Consider the following 7,854-nt stretch of genomic DNA (forward strand, 5'->3'; position numbering starts at 1 on the left):
TTAAGGAAAGGGGTGATCCTGTCATGTGACCTTGACCCCTGACCTCCGCTGTGTAGATGAAGGCAACATTTGAGGAAAGGAGGAGAGGAAAGGAAAGGGAAGAAGAGAAAAGGAGAGGAAAGTAAAGGAGCAGATAGGAGAGGAAAGGAATGTAAAGGAAGGAAAGGAGGAGAGAGGAGAGGAAATGAGAGGAGAGTAGAGGGAGAGGAGGAGAGGAGAGGAGGAGGAGAGGAAAGAGAAGAGGAAGAGGAGGAGAGGAGAGAAAAGAGAAGAGGAAGAGGAGGAAAGGAGAGAAAATGAGAAGAGGGAATGAGAGGAGAGAAGAGGAGGAGAGGAAAGGAGGAGAGAGCAGAGGAAAGTAAAGAAGGAAAGAGGAGAGGAGAGGAAAGAAAAGGAAGGAAAGAAGGAGAGGGTAGAGGAAATGAGAAGAGGAGCGGAAGAGGGGGAGAGGAAAGGAGGAGAGAGGAAATGAGAGGAGAAGAGGAGAGAAAAGGGAAAGAGGAGAGGAGGAGAGGAAAGGAGGAGAGAGGAGAGGAAGAGCTCTTGTGAGCATTCTAGTAAAATGTGAGTTGTGTATCGTTGCTCTTGATCTGGTGTTCTTCATCTGGTGTTCATCTGGTGTTCTCCATCTGGTGTTCTTCATCTGGTGTTCTTTATCTGGTGTTCTTCATCTGGTGTTCTTCATCTGGTGTTCTTCATCTGGTGTTCTTTATCTGGTGTTCTTCATCTCGTGTTCTTCATCTCGTGTTCTTCATCTCTTATCTTTCATCTCGTGTTCTTCATCTGGTGAGGTCGAGGAGCAGATAATCCTTTGTTTTATAGATCTAATCTCACGCGACCAGCAGACCATGACATCACTTATTAAAAAGGACTTATCAGAAACCCCTTCGTGGTTTTGCTCTGAGAGACGGATCACGACAGAATTTCTTCTTTCATTTAAAGACCGTTCAACTATTTAACGTCTCGAAAACAAGACATCGTCTCTGGGGGTCAAAGGTCCCTTAATTCAAAGTGTGTTTTAAAAAAAATGAATAGGAGATGGAAGAAGCAGGAACCCGATCGTCATGCGTCCGCTGGGAAGTCCCAGCTTTCATTTCACGGAAGTGCAAAAAAAAAGGAAACGAAAACCCAGTAAAAGCACAAAAATGGAAATAAGAAACCGGATTGTTTTCAGTTCTGCATTGTTAGTTCCTCAAATATTCCATCTTCCGTTAAAGGGAAATATGAAGCATTTTGATACTGTCACGCTACATTTGGCATTTTAAGGTGAGGTGAATACAGAAGGAAACCTTTTTCAACTAATGGAGATCTGCATGTCCCTTGATTACTTATGTTAGAACACAGGTGGCAAACTCAAGGCCCGCGGGTCGAATGTGGCCCGCCACGTCATTGTATGGCCGCTGACGACTTGAAAGACACATGATTACCTTTTGTTCAAGAAATATCCTGTGCTTTCATTTTGAAGATTTCAAATTGATCACATGATCACCTTTTTTATTAAGAAATTTAAGAAAAATATCCTGTGGTCTTTTATTTTGAAGGTTTCAAATTAAATGGATTGATGTTATACTATTAGAGAAACTTACATTTGATGTGGCCCCTGACAACTTGAAAGAAAGATGATCACCTTTTCTTCAAGAAATTTAAGAAACGTATATATCCTGTGCTTTTATTTTGATGGATTGATGTTAAAATATTCGATACATTTTCATTTTATGTGGCCCCTTATGTGGCTTGAAAGACACATGATCATCTTTTCTTCAAGAAATTTAAGAAAAATATATTGTGCTTTTATTGTGAAGGTTTCAGATTATATGGATTTATGTTATAATATGAGAAACTTTTTCATTTTAAGTGGCTCCTGACGACTTCAAAGACACATGATCACCTTTTCTTCAAGAAATTTAAGAAAAATATCTCGAGCTTTTATTTTGAAGGTTTACAATTATATGGATTTATGTTATAATATGAGAAACTTTTTCATTTTATGTGGCTCCTGACGACTTGAAAGACACATGATCACCTTTTCTTCAAGAAATTTAAGAAAAATATCTCGAGCTTTTATTTTGAAGGTTTACAATTATATGGATTTATGTTATAATATGAGATACTTTTTCATTTTATGTGGCTCCTGACGACTTGAAAGACATACGATCACCTTTTGAAAAATATCCTTTAATTTTATTTTGAAGGTTTCAAATGAAATGGATTGATGTTATAATATTAGAGATATGTTCTCACTTGAATAAACAAAAATCAAATGCAAAGAGAGATATTCAACAATACGTTGGAGTAGTGTATACGTCTAGTGTTCCAGGTGTAACCCTTTGAGGGCGCCATGACGCTGATGTGGCCCACGGTGAACATGAGTGTGTTGGAAGGTTCCTGAAATATGTTTTAATGTGCATATATGTGCTAATTTGCAATATTAAATATCTGCTAATTTGCATAAACGGACAGAACAGAAATGTGGGGGGGAAAATCGTGTTTAATTTTGTTGACACATTAGACACAAAGGTTTAAGAAATTAAATTATATCAACAAAGTAGTCAAACTTTTTTTTATTTATGTGTAATTTCTGAAAGCAAAAAAAGTTAACAAAAAAAGGGGGAAATCTATTCAGGTGTGAAGAGCGCAGGCTCGTGTTTCAGGTGTGAAGAGAACAAGGGTACGATTAAGACCGTGAACCTGCGTGAATAACTGTGTGAATACCGGAGGAACGACTGATGAGCCCCACTCGCTCGATGTTTCAGACGCCACGATAAAGGAAAAAGAGCCGTGAGGTTTTATCGTCGGGCTGCACATGCCCGTACACATTCGAAAAGGAATGCGGGGAATGGCGCGCGAGCGACAAGAGAGGCCTTGTGTTCGCAGGTCCGCCTCCTGCCCACCGCGAGCAGATTAGCCTCTTGTCGGGGAAACGACACCGCGCCGACGGATTTGGATCGCGGGAACTCTAACACCGACACTGTGCCGTGTCACAGTCAGTGCGGTTACATGATGGTATAATTTGAATCTTGCTTTAGTCGGACTATGCTATCTTTTGGGGGATCTGCTGTTATCCCAATATACATGGCAGTGAGTAATTCGAATCATTGGCCTTTGAAAGCATGTCATATCCGATACGATAGGCGGCGCTGTTTTCATTACAACTCGTGGTGATACAGCCATTTCCGCTTGACCTCTTCACCACCACCAACAACAACATCAACATTTCGAGAAAGAACCATGAACTTTAGTATGTTCAACTCCTTCAATACGTTAAGCATAAATTCTGTCTGCTCTTCGGTCCAGAAATCAGAATCAGAAGAATCAGAAACAGTTTTATTGCCAGGAATGTTTTCACAAACAAACGAGGAATTTTTTTTGGTGGAAGGTGCAACATTTGGACATGACAAACAAACAACAATCAACACGACAGAAAGACAACAAATAATGTGAAGTGTTTGGGTGTGTGCTTCAAGTGGTGTGGTGGCTCTTGTGTTCTCCATAGTGTTGTTTGCAGCGCCGCCGCTCCCATAACGCGCACGACGCGCTGCGCGTAGGGCACCAAGTCCTGAGGGGGCTCCACAAAATAGGCAACTAAAAAAATCCTCATAGTTATAATAATTATAATGCCGATATTATTTCAGTCTAGAAATATTAGGCGCCTTTTAGGCATGTATATCACAAAACAGGCAGAACAAGAGATATATTTAATCGCTCAGCACCCCCCGTTAACACTTCTCGGGTCGCATCGCTCTGCCGTGATGCGCGCCGACACATCCGCGCACACAGACCCGATCTCAGGGGGGCATCATGAGGAGTTATGCTTAGGGCACCAACATGGTTAGCAGCGGGACTGGTTATTTGTTTGTTTTCTGCCGGCCAGGTTGCCGGCAGTGACAACTTATCGTCTCTTTCGACTTCCGGGTCACGACATGGGAGGGAGGGAGGGAGGAGGGCGGCGGGATCTCGAGCATGCGCAAAGACGCAAAGTCCAGTTCCGAATCGAATTCAGAGTTACATGCCGCGAGAGTCGAATTATCAACTGGATCGGACCGAGCTATCCAGGGGTGTTAATCGGACCGAAGTCGGACCGCACATAGTCCGACTAAGGTGTTTACATGAAACGGATAATTCGATTTCAGTCCGACTAAGCCAATAATTCGATTGCATGTAAACGCACTGACAGAGAGAGAGAGAGAGAGAGAGACAGACAGCCTTGGAGCGAGCAGTGGGTGGATATGTGGGGGTGGGGGGCGCCACTTAATAAGCAGCTTCAGATGTTGTCATTCCTTCTGCTCGAGCGCAGCTGATGTTTTTTATTATTATTGTTCTCCCGGTCGTCTCTTATCAGAGAGATGACTTCCCGGCGTGGGACTGTGAGCGATACGAACCCCCGGAGTCCAGATTCATTTCACACGTCCCACACGTCACCTGGACCGGAGGTGTGATTCCTGCGGTCTCGTGCCGTGATCACAGGCCGGCTTTTAAAATGCAACCCTTCCGGCACCGGGTGGTGATTTGATCTGACTCGTTGTCTCCCTCACCCCGGGCCTCCAGTTGATAGGTGGCATTAAGTGCACACCTGAGACCCCGGGTCCCCTCTTTTCCAATCACCCCAAAGAACCCGGGGGCCTCAGACGGGATATTGAGCAGGAGCAGCGCTCCGGCACCCACCGAGACGGAGCTGCCTGCCACGGTAGCCGTGGGTGCCAGTCACCGCCGGGTCCAATGGACAAAACCGGAGCGCATTCCTGAGACCTTACGCGTTGTTGCTCGTTGGTTAATAAATCTCTTGGACGGAAAAACACAGGAAGGTGATGGTTATCTCGACCGGAGAGGTAACGGGAGAGGACGCGGAGTCGGGTTTCACGCTTCATACACAGGTGGATATCCTTGAGATGTGTTACAGACATCAGATAGTTGTTATGAGATATTTCATATGAATTCAGATATTTCTGGAAGTGTTGGACCAATAGACGGAATGGTCTCTTCATTCAAATTATTCCTTTGTCGTTTGAAGAACAATTAAAGCAGGAAAAGAGGAGCCAAAGCTGAAGTGCCTTAAAGCTGCATTCTCTCTCCTGACCACCAGGGGGCGACTCCTCTGGTTGTATAGAAGTCTATGCTTCATGTGTTAAAGCTGCGTTCTCTCTACTGACCACCAGGGGGCGACTCCTCTGGTTGTATAGAAGTCTATGCTACATGTGTTAAAGCTGCGTTCTCTCTACTGACCACCAGGGGGCGACTCCTCTGGTTGTATAGAAGTCTATGCTTCATGTGTTAAAGCTGCATTCTCTCTCCTGACCACCTGGGGGCGACTCCACTTGTTGTATAGAAGTATGTGCTTCATGTGTTGAAGCTGCATTCTCTCTCCTGACCACCAGGGGGCGACTCCACTGGTTGTATAGAAGTCTGTGCTTCATGTGTTAAGCTGCATTCTCTCTCCTGACCACCAGGGGGCGACTCCGCTGGTTGTCTAGAAGTCTGTGCTTCATGTGTTAAGCTGCATTCTCTCTCCTGGCCACCAGGGGGCGACTCCTCTGGTTGTATAGAAGTCTATGCTTCATGTGTTAAAGCTGCGTTCTCTCTACTGACCACCAGGGGGCGACTCCTCTGGTTGTATAGAAGTCTATGCTTCATGTGTTAAAGCTGCATTCTCTCTCCTGACCACCCGGGGGCGACTCCACTGGTTGTATAGAAGTATGTGCTTCATGTGTTGAAGCTGCATTCTCTCTCCTGACCACCAGGGGGCGACTCCACTGGTTGTATAGAAGTATGTGCTTCATGTGTTAAAGCTGCATTCTCTCTCCTGACCACCAGGGGGCGACTCCACTGGTTGTATAGAAGTCTGTGCCTCATGTGTTAAAGCTGCATTATCTCTCCTGACCACCAGGGGGCGACTCCGCTGGTTGTCTAGAAGTCTGTGCTTCATGTGTTAAGCTGCATTCTCTCTCCTGACCACCCGGGGGCGACTCCGCTGGTTGTCTAGAAGTCTGTGCTTCATGTGTTAAAGCTGCATTCTCTCTCCTGACCACCAGGGGACGACTCCTCTGGTTGTATAGAAGTCTAAAATAGATTATTTTATTTAATTTTTTATTGAAAGAAACAAAATACATTGATGATGGCAGATGTATATGTATGAGTGTATGCATGTACATGGAATTGAATTGGTTTCGAGGCAAGGGAAAAAAAATTCAAAAATGAAATGAATGAAGATGAATTAACACACACTCTATGAATTACAGTCATAACTGAACTAAACCATCATGTTCTATTCAATTAAAATTTATTTTATTTTGCCCCAAACCAGAATTTGCTTTACAATCCGTACACGTACGGAACCCGAACTCGCAGGGAAAACGTCCCGATAAAAAACCTTTAACTACACAACATATTCAATGCCTGTGACAGAAACGATGGACTTAAAGACTCAATGCAGTCAATAGCAATGTGAGCTAATGATGATCAAAAAGGTGCAGATGTAACCACTATACCTGTGAGACCGATTCCTTTAGCGATACAACTTGTCCGGACCAGGAATTGATGACCAGGATGTCAGAGTTCGAGGGTTTATAAGGACATTACTGTCTTACGAGGTATTTCAGAGAACTGATAGACATTTAGGGGCTAATGCGGTAGTTTGGTTCTGATGCGATATCGGCTTTTCATTGAGGTCAACCTTTGGTCATGGTCAGTTTTTCCCATTTCAATATTTGCTTACGTCCCCCTTGATTGTGTTTCATAGTCATTGAGGCCTCTTTGTCTCTGATGGGAAGACGATTACCCCAAATCTCAGAGGCGATGAAGGGCGTTTCCTCCGATAGCGTTCAGCTGGAGGTGCCCGAGTGTTCCCGATCTGCCATCGGTCCAACGCAACAAGACTCGCTGATGTCCAATCCCGCTCCCTGTCTTTGCCTTTTCGGGGGGTCTCCGATGGCGGATGAGATTACAAGGCATAGTTGGCGAATTATCTGCTAACAAAGGAGCTCGGGACGGGATTCATCTACACCAGGGGGGTCAAACTAATTTTTCCCGTGGGCCACATCTGCATCATGGCCGCCTCTTAAAGGGCCGGTTGTAACAGAAGTGTACAAACGTATAAACTACTCCCCAACGTATTGTTAAATAACTATCTTCTCATTTTATTATTTTTTATTTGAATGTAGAAATATTGTACATGAAAAAAGTCTCTAATATTATAACATAAATCCATTTAATCTGAAACCTTCAAAATAAAAGCACAGGATTTTTGTCATACATTTTTTGAAGAAAAGGTGATCATATGTCTTTCAAGCCATCGGGGGCCACATGAAATGAAAATGTCTCTAATATTATAACATTAATCCATTTTAATTTGAAACCTTCAAAATAAAAGCACGGGATATTTTTCTCAAATGTCTTGAAGAAAAGGTGATCGTGTGTCTTTCAAGCCGTCGGGGCCCACATGAAATGAAAATGTCTCTAATATTATAACATGAATCCAATTTAATTTGAAACCTTCAAAATAAAAGCACGGGATTTTTGTCATAAATTTCTGCAAAAAAAGGTGATCGTATGTCTTTCAAGCCGTCGGGGACCACATAAAATGACGTGGCGAGGGCGTTCTTCTTCACCGAGCTGCGGCTCGAGGACAATCTATTTCGGCGTGTGCGTGCACCGCTGATGACGGTATAGCTCTTGGAAACCCTTATTAGTGCTGAGCGGCGGGGACAGATAACCACGAGGTGGGGGAGGGGGGGGGGGCAGACACAAGCAGGAACTTGTATATTTTTTCAAGTTCCTGCTACGGGGTAAACGGTGAGTTTCTGGAACGTTATTCAAAGCGGGTTTTTTTTACACAGATCGCGTGACGAAAACATGGCCACC

The sequence above is a fragment of the Pseudoliparis swirei genome, chromosome 9 (genome assembly GCF_029220125.1).
Source record: "Pseudoliparis swirei isolate HS2019 ecotype Mariana Trench chromosome 9, NWPU_hadal_v1, whole genome shotgun sequence".
NCBI classification, from domain to species: Eukaryota; Metazoa; Chordata; class Actinopteri; order Perciformes; family Liparidae; genus Pseudoliparis; species Pseudoliparis swirei.